We start from the raw sequence: 15,198 nt of genomic DNA on the forward strand, positions 1-15,198 counted from the left end.
CAAAGAAACGAGAGCTTTAAATGATACACTGGACCAGATGGATTTCACAGATATCTACAGAACTTTACATCCAAACTCAACTGAATACACATTCTTCTCAAGCGCACATGGAACTTTCTCCAGAATAGACCACATACTGGGTCACAAATCGGGTCTGAACCGATACCAAAAGATTGGGATTGTCCCCTGCATATTCTCGGACCATAATGCCTTGAAATTAGAACTAAATCACAACAAGAAGTTTGGAAGGACCTCAAACACATGGAGGTTAAGGACCATCCTGCTAAAAGATAAAAGGGTCAACCAGGAAATTAAGGAAGAATTAAAAAGATTCATGGAAACTAATGAGAATGAAGATACAACCGTTCAAAATCTTTGGGATGCAGCAAAAGCAGTCCTAAGGGGGAAATACATCGCAATACAAGCATCCATTCAAAAACTGGAAAGAACTCAAATACAAAAGCTAACCTTACACATAAAGGAGCTAGAGAAAAAACAGCAAATAGATCCTACACCCAAGAGAAGAAGGGAGCTAATAAAGATTCGAGCAGAACTCAACGAAATCGAGACCAGAAGAACTGTGGAACAGATCAACAGAACCAGGAGTTGGTTCTTTGAAAGAATTAATAAGATAGATAAACCATTAGCCAGCCTTATTAAAAAGAAGAGAGAGAAGACTCAAATTAATAAAATCATGAATGAGAAAGGAGAGATCACTACCAACACCAAGGAAATACAAACGATTTTAAAAACATATTATGAACAGCTATACGCCAATAAATTAGGCAATCTAGAAGAAATGGACGCATTTCTGGAAAGCCACAAACTACCAAAACTGGAACAGGAAGAAATAGAAAACCTGAACAGGCCAATAACCAGGGAGGAAATTGAAGCAGTCATCAAAAACCTCCCAAGACACAAGAGTCCAGGGCCAGATGGCTTCCCAGGAGAATTTTATCAAACGTTTAAAGAAGAAATCATACCTATTCTCCTAAAGCTGTTTGGAAAGATAGAAAGAGATGGAGTACTTCCAAATTCGTTCTATGAAGCCAGCATCACCTTAATTCCAAAGCCAGACAAAGACCCCGCCAAAAAGGAGAATTACAGACCAATATCCCTGATGAACATGGATGCAAAAATTCTCAACAAGATACTGGCCAATAGGATCCAACAGTACATTAAGAAAATTATTCACCATGACCAAGTAGGATTTATCCCTGGGACACAAGGCTGGTTCAACACCCGTAAAACAATCAATGTGATTCATCATATCAGCAAGAGAAAAACCAAGAACCATATGATCCTCTCATTGGATGCAGAGAAAGCATTTGACAAAATACAGCATCCATTCCTGATCAAAACTCTTCAGAGTGTAGGGATAGAGGGAACATTCCTCGACATCTTAAAAGCCATCTATGAAAAGCCCACAGCAAATATCATTCTCAATGGGGAAGCACTGGGAGCCTTTCCCCTAAGATCAGGAACAAGACAGGGATGTCCACTCTCACCACTGCTATTCAACATAGTACTGGAAGTCCTAGCCTCAGCAATCAGACAACAAAAAGACATTAAAGGCATTCAAATTGGCAAAGAAGAAGTCAAACTCTCCCTCTTCGCCGATGACATGATACTCTACATAGAAAACCCAAAAGTCTCCACCCCAAGATTGCTAGAACTCATACAGCAATTCGGTAGCGTGGCAGGATACAAAATCAATGCCCAGAAGTCAGTGGCATTTCTATACACTAACAATGAGACTGAAGAAAGAGAAATTAAGGAGTCAATCCCATTTACAATTGCACCCAAAAGCATAAGATACCTAGGAATAAACCTCACCAAAGATGTAAAGGATCTATACCCTCAAAACTATAGAACACTTCTGAAAGAAATTGAGGAAGACACAAAGAGATGGAAAAATATTCCATGCTCATGGATTGGCAGAATTAATATTGTGAAAATGTCAATGTTACCCAGGGCAATATACACGTTTAATGCAATCCCTATCAAAATACCATGGACTTTCTTCAGAGAGTTAGAACAAATTATTTTAAGATTTGTGTGGAATCAGAAAAGACCCCGAATAGCCAGGGGAATTTTAAAAAAGAAAACCATATCTGGGGGCATCACAATGCCAGATTTCAGGTTGTACTACAAAGCTGTGGTCATCAAGACAGTGTGGTACTGGCACAAAAACAGACACATAGATCAGTGGAACAGAATAGAGAATCCAGAAGTGGACCCTGAACTTTATGGGCAACTAATATTCGATAAAGGAGGAAAGACTATCCATTGGAAGAAAGACAATCTCTTCAATAAATGGTGCTGGGAAAATTGGACATCCACATGCAGAAGAATGAAACTAGACCACTCTCTTTCACTATACACAAAGATAAACTCAAAATGGATGAAAGATCTAAATGTGAGACAAGATTCCATCAAAATCCTAGAGAAGAACACAGGCAACACCCTTTTTGAACTCGGCCATAGTAACTTCTTGCAAGATACATCCACGAAGGCAAAAGAAACAAAAGCAAAAATGAACTATTGGGACTTCATCAAGATAAGAAGCTTTTGCACAGCAAAGGATACAGTCAACAAAACTCAAAGACAACCTACAGAATGGAAGAAGATATTTGCAAATGACATATCAGATCAAGGGCTAGTTTCCAAGATCTATAAAGAACGTCTTAAACTCAACACCAAAGAAACAAACAATCCAATCATGAAATGGGCAAAAGACATGAACAGAAATCTCACAGAAGAAGACATAGACATGGCCAACATGCACATGAGAAAATGCTCTGCATCACTTGCCATCAGGGAAATACAAATCAAAACCACAATGAGATACCACCTCACACCAGTGAGAATGGGAAAAATTAACAAGGCAGGAAACAACAAATGTTGGAGAGGATGTGGAGAAAAGGGAACCCTCTTACACTGTTGGTGGGAATGTGAACTGGTGCAGCCACTCTGGAAAACTGTGTGGAGGTTCCTCAAACAGTTAAAAATATACCTGCCCTACGACCCAGCAATTGCACTGTTGGGGATTTACCCCAAAGATACAAATGCAATGAAACGCTGGGACACCTGCACCCCGATGTTTCTAGCAGCAATGGCCACGATAGCCAAACTGTGGAAGGAGCCTCGGTGTCCAACGAAAGATGAGTGGATAAAGAAGATGTGGTTTATGTATACAATGGAATATTACTCAGCTATTAGAAATGACAAATACCCACCATTTGCTTCAACGTGGATGGAACTGGAGGGTATTATGCTGAGTGAAGTAAGTCAGTCGGAGAAGGACAAACATTATATGTTCTCATTCATTTGGGGAATATAAATAATAGTGAAAGGGAAAATAAGGGAAGGGAGAAGAAATGTGTGGGAAATATCAGAAAGGGAGACAGAACATAAAGACTGCTAACTCTGGGAAACGAACTAGGGGTGGTAGAAGGGGAGGAGGGCGGGGGGTGGGAGTGAATGGGTGACGGGCACTGGGTGTTATTCTGTATGTTAGTAAATTGAACACCAATAAAAAAAAAAATAAAAAAAAAAAAAAAAAAAAAAAAAAAAAAAAAAATAAATGATAACATTTCCAAGCCCTCCATAGCCATTGACCTCAGCTTTACCTGAGAGCATTTCTGCTAACAGGAGTTAAGGACTCACTTTGTCTGTGTCCACAGCGCTCAGGAGTGTGAGGTGGAGCTGCTCTTCACTAGTTCACCTTGGGAGGAATGAAGGCATCTGTAAACTGGCCAGTGAGTGGTACTTCCCAGAGTCCTCTGGGTCCAGAGCAAGTTCCCTGATGAGTGGACAGCTGAGCTCTCCAATACTCTCCGGACACTGCCTTGGCCCAGAAATCGCTGGATGAGTATGATGTTGCTTTCCTTTTCAGTGCCATGTTGAGGTGAGTACACTGATGAGGAACCTTCTACTTCTCTGCCCTCCTATTGAACCACCCCCCTTCATGTAAACAAGCAAGAATAAACACAAAGGAAACACACACAAAAAATACAAAGGATATATATACCTGTGTTTATGGACCTGGAATCAGTTCCAAAAAACTCAACTAGTAATAATCATTCATTCATGCATTCATTGATTTTAAAAAATGTATTTATTGCCTTTCTATTAGGTACCACACCCTGTTCTGGATATTGAGGATTACATCAGGGAAAACAACAGAAAATGCAATGCTCTCCTGGATCTGATATTCTACTTGGGATAATGACATGGTACTTAGACATAAAATACATCTAATGGTGATCAATGCCAGGAAGAAAAATAAGCAGCTAAACACAAAAAGGAATGCAGGGGAGCAAGCAAAGTGCTATTTTCATAGGGGATCAGGGAAAGCTTGTCTGTTTTATTTGGGCAGAAACCTGAAAGCAGTAAAGGGTTAAACTACATACTTACCCGAGGGAAGAAAATTCCAGAAAGTATTCCACCAAAGTGCAAAAGCCCTGAGGCAAAAGTTCGCTTATCATGTGCAAGGAAATGTTAGGAGGCCAGTGTTCCTAGAGCACAGTAAACAAGTACAGGGGGAAGAAAGAGGCCAGACAGGTGGTAGGGGGTGGGCAGGGGCATCACATAAAGCTTTGTAGGCCAAAGCAAGGACTTCGCCCTTAACTCAGAGATGGGAAACCCACCAGAAGGTTTTGAATACAATGGTCACATGATCTGAAAGCCTGGACCCAGCCAATGTGCTGGCGGGAGATTGAACCAGGTTGGAAGGGATGAAGGCAGAAGCAGACTCTCCAGTTTAGAAGTCATGGTGATGACCCCTGTGAGAAATGATGGTCCACAAGGGTGGTGATGGAAGAATTGAAAAGGAGATATGTTTGGGGTCTATTTGAACACCGAGCTAAAAGGAATTGCTCTGAGGATTGGCTGTGATGAGTAGGAGGAAAAAGATGATTACACAATTTTTGACCTGAGCCATCAGCGCTGATGGGGAATGGAATGTGAGAGCTCAGGTGTGGAACTGTTAAGCTTCAAGTGCCTACTAGATATCAAAAAGGAGATGTTGAGTAGACAAGTTTATATATAGTCTGTGGTTTGGGACGGACATCCTGGCTAGAAATGAAAATTTGTAGTTTTTACCATATTGATGGTATTTAAAGCTATACCACTGAATAAAATCACATAGGGAGAAATATACTCAGAAAAATAAAACATAATTAAAATGTGAATACCATGCTATATATATTATATACATTAGGATACAGATTACATGTATAATGTATATAATATATGCATTAGTTTTTTTTTTTTTGTTTTTTTTTTTTAATTTAGGATAGTCACAGAGAGAGAGAGAGGCAGAGACATAGGCAGAGGGAGAAGCAGGCTCCATGCACCGAGAGCCCGATGTGGGATTCGATCCCGGGTCTGCCAGGATCGCGCCCTGGGCCAAAGGCAGGCGCTAAACCGCTGCGCCACCCAGGGATCCCCAATATATGCATTAGTTTAAGGAATCTTGTAATATCTCTGCAAAGTAGGTGGCATTCATCTCATTTCACAAATGGGAAATGCAGGAAGGTTAAGTGGCTTACCTAAATTAATTCAGGTAGCAAATGACAAAATGGGACTCAAATCCAGGACACTACACTCCTTTAGTACAACTGCCTTGATTACTATAGGCTCTGGACACCACGGTTTATCCTAAGTGTATGTTCTTTTCTCACCTGAGATTGAAAGTATTCTTAGGCACCAGTTCCCTAAGTGCAGAGCATCCGAGAGAGGCTGCTGAAGGATAATGATCACTGTTTTAGCATCCTCAGCCCTCCTTACAGGCAGAATCCCGCCTTGCCAAGTAGCCAGCAGGGACCTCAAGAAAGGAGGCCATTGGAACTGAATGATTTTGTGGCAGAGGAAAAGGACCACAGAGTTCTATGCACAACCCAAACCTAAATGTTCCTATAGCTTGGAGCTGATGCCGAAAGGCCAGGCTTTGCCCTAGGGGCTGCTGTGAGCAATGGGACGCAGGGCTGGTAGGAGAACGCGTCTGACTCCCTGGGGGCAAGACCCCTGGGCAGCTGGGCAACCTCCAGCCCAGCCTCTCCAAGGGTGGTGCTCTCTGCTTCCTAACCTGGACAGCCTGGTGGGATTCTTGTGTTTGGTTCATTTTAGCTGCCTCTCTCTTCTGAATGCACCAGCTTTTACAGTGTTCACAGCTGTTAATTAATGTAGACCTCTCTTCCTGAATAGCCGTTGGCGTCTTTAGTGAAGTCATGGATTTTCTTTCTCGATTGCTCTGGAGTCACCCCGAGGCTATTAATTTGGGCTATTAGCTGTGGGTGATTTCAAAATCCATATTGATAATGCTGAAGCTGTGGTGGCTGGCGGCTCCATGGGCTGTAAGTAAACAAGCAGTAGCCTCCTCTGTCACCTCTGCTGCAACCCGAGTTTTCTGGGAGCTAAGCGGCTTAGGTCATTTTATAGGAATCCTGCTCCGTGGATAACCCGGAGATAATAGCTGGCTTTTGTAAGAAAAAAAAAAAAAATATATATATATAGCAATAGTCATGACAATAGTGATAAGTTTATATAATAAATTAACAATATTTTATAGCTAATAATGTTAATTCTCATTGCCTAATAACTTATTATTTAGATCAAATACCAATATAATAATTTTAATAAACAATGATGATAGTTCTTTTTATGATAATTCACTTATGGAGTAACTACTACTTGCAAGGCATTGTACTAAGCAATATTTTTTTCATCAAATCCTCATACTCTTCTAAGAGATGAGAAATCTGAAATTAGAAAGTTTATGCAGTTTATCCCATCACACAATGAATGGCCCAGGCTCCAACACTTGTCTAAGTCCCAAGCCCGCACTCTTGGGTTTAAATGTTAGTTCTACACACTGGCTGTTTCCCAAGCACTTGAGCACACTTGTTAACACACAGATTCCCACACTCCTCTCTAGATTCATTCGGTCAGGACCTCTGTGGCAGGACCCCAAAATCTACAGTAGTAACAAGCTCTCCAAATGATACTCACATATGCACATCTGGTAACTTTGGTTTAATGGCTTTTGGCCATATTTTATGAGTAGGGGGCTCTTGAGCCAGACTGCTTGACTATGGAGCACAAATTCATCACTTATTGACCATACATCATCGATGAAGTTACAGGATCTAAACTATACCTCAATTTCTTCACCTTGTAAAGGAAAGATAATAATAGTATATACTTTAAAATCTTGTTCAATCCCACATTTTGAGCATTTACTTATGTATTAGGCTGAATGTGGTCAGGATAAGATGAATGAACATGTATCATGGTTCTCTGACAGTGCCAGACATGCAGTGAGTATTCATTATCAATACACTAATCTTTGGCATTGTGGATTAGAGACCACAGCTGCCTATGGGCTTAAAGCAGTGCCCCTATATTTTTAATTCTTGAAGTTTAAGATTGTCAATTCAAAGACCTGAGTTGGAACTTTATTCTACCCCTTTCTATCTTATGACTATAAGGTCACATAGGTCTTTTTAACTCAGTTGTAAAATGGGTTAGTAGCACTTACCATACACCACTGTGAAGAGACAGCGGATATGAACATGCCCATCTTGATCTTGATGGTGCCTAAATGTGGCATGTGAACAAGTGTTGACTTTAAGAAGCACTAGAAAGGGCTCCCCTCTCTTGTAAACCTGTGCCTCCTTGCCATGCAAAACTTGCTCTATTCCCTTGGGAATCCAGTATGGAGAATTTATTATTTGGGGTTAAGGTATTATTTCAGGTTAAAATGTAAATACTGCATATATTTTACAAAGGAGCTCCTCCTCATTGAAACGAGCCAATAGCCAGGCATGGATTGCAGGAAGGATCACACCTAGACTTTGCCTGATGTAGTTAACTAACGTTTTAGAGGAATATCAGTGTAGACAGCGCGCACAGCAAGAGTAAGCATAAACATTCTCTGGCAGGTGTTGCTCAGTGAATAAACATGCTGAAAGTTTTTAAAGCAAGAAATTAAATGTCCCACTCTCCCCCTCCCTTACTTCCTGAAATTATCATTTTTATAAAAGTTTTTTTATTTATTCAAAAGAATATACACTTTAGGTGTTCGTGGTTTTCCTTTTGTTTTTTTTTTTGTTTTTTTTTTTTTTTGCTTTTAGGTTGCCATGGCTGGTGTGGTGTTGACAAGTGAGACTAGAAAATGTAGAAGGAAGACGTCAAAATCGCCCATAAACTCACCACACACAGATAAAAACACATCAGCCTGTTTCCTTCTGATTATTTTCTTTGATTGTATAATCTTTGCACTGTCAAAGTCTTTCTGATGTACAATGCTGCTTTCTTCTTTTTACACCCATTATTTGTATCATAAGCTTTCCGCATCTTTAGAAATCATTTAAACACATCATTTTATTGACAGTCACAGGGTAGATGTGTCATAATTTACTCAAGCAACCTACTATTATTTGACATTTCAGTAGCTTCAAATTTACACTCATTGTAAAAATGGTTGCATTGAATATGATAATGTGTAAATCTTTGTCTTCATCTGCATTTCTAATTATACTATTTATTTAGGAAAGCTTCCTCAAAATAGGGTTCCCAGGTCCATTTCTTTAAGGTTACCAATACCCCAACCTACTTTCCAAGAAGGCGGCCCCAATCTCTACTCCTGCCAGCAGTAAAGTGCCCAATTAATGAAACCTTCCGGGAAACCCTCTTTTTACAAATAGTAAAAAGGTTGAGATCATCATAAAACTCGAACCAGTCAATATGAAGTTAATCTAGCTTTACTATATATTTATTTGCTGATTATTAATTGTATACATTAACTGGTCTAATTTTAATCCCACCCACAGAATTTGGGATAGAAATAAATGACTGAGAATCAGACTGAAACAACCTCAAGTTCACATAGTGAGAGGATATCCGACTGACCTGATTTATGTGTAGTGTGATTCTCTGCTTCTCTCCCCACTCTCTATTCTATTCACTTATTCCACAAATATTTATTGAACATCTACTAGAATCATCTGTTGATTCAATAAATGATTACTGGAATCTTATTATGACACGGGGCACCAACCAGATTCTAAAACAACATGGGCAAATAAGGCAAATATGTCCTCAAAGAGCTTCCATCTAATTGAGCAAATAATTACAAGCATGATAACTCTTAGGTGAGATAAGGACAGAATGTCAAATCTATCTGGGAAATGAAGGATGACTAATAATGGATTAGCTGCGATGTAGATACTAAGAGGAAATAATACACAAAAAAGAATTTGGAAAAGGAAAGTAGGTGATATACCTGAGGAACTGAAAGAACCCCAGTGTGACTATAGCACTGAGAACAGGGGTGAAGCAGAGTGCCTGGTTGGGATGAAGAAGAGGTTGGCATAGGTCAGACTTCACAGACCATTTAAAACTCAACATCTTGGTTCAAACACGAAACCGAAAGAATGCTTGAAGTGTTTTATAAGAGAGAAATGAAATGATCAGATTTGACTCTCAAAAGACAACTCCAGCTTCTGTTTAGAGAATAAATTGAAGAAAGAAAAGGGTGCAGATCTAGTGGTCCTTTAGCAGGTTAATGCAATCCAGAAGAGGGATGATGATGTGGACCCCAGGAGGCAGCAGCCATGATGGATGGAGACGGGTGATCTTAATATCAATAATCATAGTGGCAAAGCTTTTTGCTATTCTTAATCCCTTACACAGCTGCTGAAAATCTTTCTTCTTGTCCCTTCTCCCTTGCTCAGTGAGGATAAAGGATTGCTGATCACCGTTCATTCTGTAAGACCTTTCTCCACATAAGATCTGCATTATAACATTTCTTGTGTTCTTTCTTTTCCTTTGGTCACACAATCACATTTATTTTTATCTTAACTCTCAGGGTACATAAATTCAAATTCTTTAAACTGTTGTTTAAAAAAAATACTTTGGGGGGGGGTGGAATGAGTCCCAAGCTTTGAAAGGTGAACATGAATTCGTCATTTTCCTATCATGCAAGGGACACTCATATTTTCCTTGGTTTCTGTAGAAACACTGCATATGTTTAATAACCTAGTCATGAAATGCTAGAAGTTTATAGTTTATAAAGCAATATTTCTATTCTGTTTGCTATAATTTGATGAAAATATGATAGGACAGAACAAAGTTGTCTGCAAATGCACTTCTTTTGAGGCATGAATATAGGATTTTTTTCCTCTGTTAGGCAAGGTAGGAAGCTCAGAATGGTCACTTCTCTGGAACATATCCAGTTGTTGCCATGGAGGTAGGAATAGTATTGATTTCCTCAGACATGTCCCCTGGCTTGATCTTCAATTTTTTGCCCCATTTCTACAGATCACCTCATCTCACAGGGAGAGAAGTAAGGATTAAGGAGATAGCTTGTGTGACTTTATATAGCTCCTCAGAATAAAAGGGCTATATATATTCAATGCATTATGAATCTGATGGTGTTTGCATTCATGATTTTTGCAAACATTGACTTAGCCCCTGAGCTTCTTGTTTTCTAATTTTGCATCAAGAGAGGAATCCAGCATTCGACCCCCAAGTAAGATATTTTTGTTAGATCAGGAAAAACAGGAGGAAGGTGGCCTTCATTCATGGTTTATCTTCTCACGGTCAATTCCTTTCTCTTTTACCAAATGATCACTCTCTGAATCCTTTCTCTCATCTCATGCAGACACAGCCCTACCTCTAAGTGACTTCACAAAATGATTGTGTACCTCCTAGTTACTGCTTGTTACCCTTCCATGATCTCCACACCCAACACACATCTTTGCTTCTCTGTTAATCATATGCTGGTTTTGGGAATTAAGAAGGAAGAACACTACAGGAAAATCTAAGAGTGATATATTTTCTGCTATTTGCCTCATGATCTTGTACACTGATCCCTTATTGAAGGCTTCTGTATTATGTTTGATGTTTCCTGTTATGTTACGTTTGATGGAAGTGGCAGGCTGAGAGTGACATTTCGCCTAAGTGTGTCAGGCAGTTGGGAGTAGCGAGAGGCTGCTTTGAGTAATTCCATGAAGACGCCTCAACCCTGACCTTTAATTGCTTTCATAGCCCTCAGCCCTGTCTCCTGCGATTTAAAACCATGATGAGATGGGTCCACGTTCAAGGTAGCTTTGTCAGGCTTGAGGAGTAATCTCACGTTTTCATTTCTTTACTCTTGGCAATCTTTTCTGTGCTGAGCAATACAGGACAATGGAGAAGTCAGGTGTGTGTGTGTGTGTGTGTGTGTGTGTGTGTGTGCAGGGGCAGGCAGGGTTTGGAGTGAGACCTCAACTTCTCCAATATTCCTGCCTAGAGCATTATTTATACCTGTAATGATGAGGATGGGCCAGGGTGCTACAGACCTGCAGCCACTTGTATCACTTCCCATGACCTGCACTAAAGCTTGAACTCTACCTGTTTAGCCTCCCAGAGGAAACTCTTGTGTTTATTTATTTGTGATTTATGAAATTGTACCTTTGGCAAACTGCTGGTTTTGGGGAGCAAGCACACAATTGGAACCAGCCTGTAAGTCCCGTAAAGACCAGTATAGCAATCAACAGCTTTTGTCAGCAGGAACTGACTCAATGATGCCACTTGCTTCATAGCAATCAGGGCAGGGCTATTTACAAAGATGGGGCCTCCTCTGAGCCCCCAGAGGAAGGAGGTCAGGGTTTCTTCTTTAAAGACTCACAAATCCTCTTAGAGAAGTTCCATGTTCTTTGTCCTCCTGAGACTTGATTCCTGACAGCCTGGAGAGAAAGTCCATTCCTAAGAACTCTGGGAAAATCTCGGTAAATCCACTTTAATATAGAGCCTCCTGTGCCTAGCCCAGGGTGGTGCACGGGGCAGGTGAACACATGAACCCTTTATCTTCTGTGTAAAGATACACATTGTATCTCCTTTCGATCCTTGTCTCAAGGACTTTAAAAGGGCAGTTCCCATGGCCTCGTTAGCTGACAAGATGGAGCAGGGGAACCGGCCCCAATCAGGCTGTTGGCTTTGCGAATGAAGGAAAATAGCAAAGCTCTTGCCAGAGAAAGGGTGGTTGGGGAATCTGTGACATTTTGAAAATGTATCTTGCTGTGCTCTTTGTCTGAAACACACTACACAGAAAGTGCCTGATGATACGTCATCTTATACATAGTTTTCATTATGACTCTCTTTAGAGCTGAAGAATGCTGAAGACCAACCCCCCACACACTCTCTGCTTTAGCCTCACCACCCTTAGCACCCCCACCAGCCACAAATATATCTGTTCCCTTTCACTCTCCTTGTCAGAGTGGAGAACGAGAGGATCAAATATGTATTCATTTAAAATTGGGACCACAGTTAATTGAAAGCTACACTTTCTACCTTATTGACTTTGTTACTTTAGGCATTTCATTGACATATGTGTTGGGCCTGGTGATTAATGAGTGGTGGCTCTGTTTTTGCTATTATAATTATGGATGCTACATTCTCTGGGCCTTGGTTTCTTCATCTCTAAAGCAGGTTAAAATTTTACCAAGGAGAACTAGTGTGAAGATTAAATGAAATAATACATTATGACTCTCTCTGACATCCCCATAGCTACATAGCAAGGTACTCACCCTCTGTACCTTCATGGGTCCCTCTGCCCCTATGATAGCTCTTTCTGATTTTGATCATAATTATCCATATACTTGTGATCACAACATGACACTAAGCTCTTGAAGGCAGGAGTATTAGTCATTTTGGGCTTCTATAACAAAAATACCATAGACTGGATGGCTTGAACAATATGTATCTCTCACAGTTCTGGGGGCTGAAAAATCCAAGATCATGGCACCAGTAGCTATGGTGTCTGGTGGGAGCCCACTTCCTGGTTTGTGATGTCCATTTTGTCATTTCCTCGCATGGCAGAGAGGGAAGGATCTGGTCCCTTCATCTCCCTATAAAAAGCACTAATCCCATTATGAAGGCCCTATCCTCATGACCTAATCTAACTGTAATTGCCTCCCAAAGCCCCACTTCCAAATACCATCATATTGGAGATTAATGATTTAACATATGAATTCAGGGGGACACAACCATTCAGTCTATAGCACCAGGGAAATTGGCTCTGTCTAGATTGGACCATAGTAATTAACAAGTATTCAAAAATACGTATTGTGTGGATGGGGGGGATGGATGGACAGATGGACAGATGGAAGGAACAGTAAGGTTTTTGGCTCTTAATATAATCTGAATAAAAACAGTAATGTCCTTCCTCTTAATATCACCCCCAGGATATTCTATTAGTATGCTCCTGACAGTGCTTCTCAGGTAAGGCTCAATTTCTAGTCTCTTTTTTCTTCTTTCCTAAAGTCATCAGACCCAATATGTGTCTTATTCCTAATAGAAAGCTAATGGCAACTGGCTGTCTAGGTAAGAAAAAATAAAGCAATCTCACAGCCACACTGGCACTAAATTGCTAATGACCAGCACAGTTTAATATATTTTTCCATTTAGAGATAATTTGCATTTTAATCAGTGACAGTACCTTAACCAAAGGATGGGTATATAAAGTGGCTTTTCAGGACTCAGCATTTTCAAGCTGGATCTTTCTATAGTATCCACCATAACAACCACCACCCACCCACCCATCTATCCTAAGACATTTAAGTATAAAATTAGTTATGAACCAGAACACCCATGCATCTGCTTTGTTCCCTCCTTGGCCAAAAAGAAGCCTGTCACCAAGTTATAGTATATTCCCAACAACCCGAAATATATACTTACGACATGTATTTGAGGTTTTTTTCCATATAAGGTAAGGGATGGAAGAGGAGTTCTTCCTGGGTGTTTTTTCCTACAACTGAATAGCTGGTCCTCCTCTGAACAGGGCCAGCCCTCAGGCAGCACCGTCACTACAAAATGAAGGTAGCCACACCCAGAATCAAACCACATGGACTGACAATTAGAAGCCGACTTATGAGAGAGAGGTGGGAACATTGAAATCTAGACTCTCCTGGAAAGGGTGGGACATGGGACTCTCCTGTACCTGTGGATAGCTAAAGAGGCTGCCTTTGCCCTCCAGGATTAGCCCCTTGACAAGTCTGGTCATGTGCAGCCAGCTCTATATGAAGCTTAGGACACAAAGGCACTGTCCTGTTCAGCAAACATCTCAGCAAAAGCCATGTAACAAAGGGATAGTCTTGCTTCCAATGATGTTGAGTAAGGGAAAGTGAGTTTTACTTTTGTGGCCACTGAAATGATTTGCCCCAAATCACCTATCTGTTAATAAGACAGAGCAGACCCATGTTTACGCCTTAAAAAATTGTATACACCATTTCTAAAATACTTTTTTAAAGTTACATTTGATTACAACAAATCAATGTGGTAAGCAGGGTAGAGCCAACACTTCCATTATATAGATAATGAGGATTATAGTGGTTTAGTTACATAGAATTTTCTAGAGGATGTAGTACAAGAGTTCAGTTATACCAACTCATACTCTGGTGGGTTTTTTATGTTTTTTGTTTTTTGTTTTGTTTTGTTTTCCTGGGTTTTTTTTTGGGGGGAGGCTATTTGTTTGTTGTTTGTTTGGGGGTATGATTTCGCACAAAATGCCCTCTATTCTCTTTTTGCAGTGGGAGAGCAGCATAAGTCCTGCTTTCAGAAAGTACCCTTCCCTGCCAGCATTTAGCAGGTGATCTTGGGCATTCCAGGTGATGGCTCTGGGCTTCAATTCTCCATCTTAAGTATGAGGAGGGGATGCACCATGTGGTTTCTAAGAAACTTCCCAGCTGCCTTTAAAAAACTGTCATGACCTTTGTTTATATTTCTTGCCAGGCAATACCCAAGCAACAAATTCATACATGGTCTGTCCATAATCTTCTAGTTGCCCTTAGGCCTATTTCCACTTTTCTGGTTTCCTACTGTTATTTATGTTTATTTTTGCATCAGGTGCTCACAAGCACCCTGTCAAGAAAGCAGCAGAAGTTTCATGGCCCAGACTTGTAGGTTCTTTGGCACAAGAATTTAGGATATGGGGGGATCCCTGGGTGGCGCAGCGGTTTAGCGCCTGCCTTTGGCCCAGGGCGCGGTCCTGGAGACCTGGGACCGAGTCCCACATCGGGCTCCCGGTGCATGGAGCCTGCTTCTCCCTCTGCCTCTCTTTCTCTATCTCTCTCTCTCTCTCTCTGTGTGACTATCATAAATAAATTTAAAAAAATAAAGAATTTAGGATATGGGGTCTCGAGTGACAGACCT

General features: G+C 40.6%; 2 long non-coding RNA genes across 6 annotated transcripts in view; one reads left to right on the forward strand and one right to left on the reverse strand.

The window, feature by feature from the left end:
* Positions 1-5,480: 5,480 nt before the first annotated feature.
* Positions 5,481-9,005, reverse strand: LOC144300805 (uncharacterized). The gene is made up of 3 exons (XR_013367587.1): positions 8,917-9,005; positions 7,544-7,602; positions 5,481-6,482 (listed from the first exon to the last, which is right to left on the reverse strand). It is a non-coding gene; the product is annotated as an uncharacterized LOC144300805 (long non-coding RNA).
* Positions 9,006-9,060: 55 nt separating this feature from the next.
* The window catches only part of LOC144301143 (uncharacterized), a 61,870-nt gene continuing 55,732 nt past the window's right edge, over positions 9,061-15,198 (forward strand). For 3 of the 5 annotated variants that reach the window (XR_013367926.1, XR_013367925.1, XR_013367927.1), the window contains exon 1: positions 9,061-9,158. This is a non-coding gene — a long non-coding RNA (uncharacterized LOC144301143). Of the gene's footprint in view, positions 9,775-13,232; positions 13,270-15,198 lie in introns of all 5 variants that reach the window. The other 2 variants (XR_013367928.1, XR_013367929.1) reach the window with 2 other exon arrangements.

Source organism: Canis aureus, chromosome 29 (assembly GCF_053574225.1).
Source record: "Canis aureus isolate CA01 chromosome 29, VMU_Caureus_v.1.0, whole genome shotgun sequence".
Taxonomy (NCBI): Eukaryota; Metazoa; Chordata; class Mammalia; order Carnivora; family Canidae; genus Canis; species Canis aureus.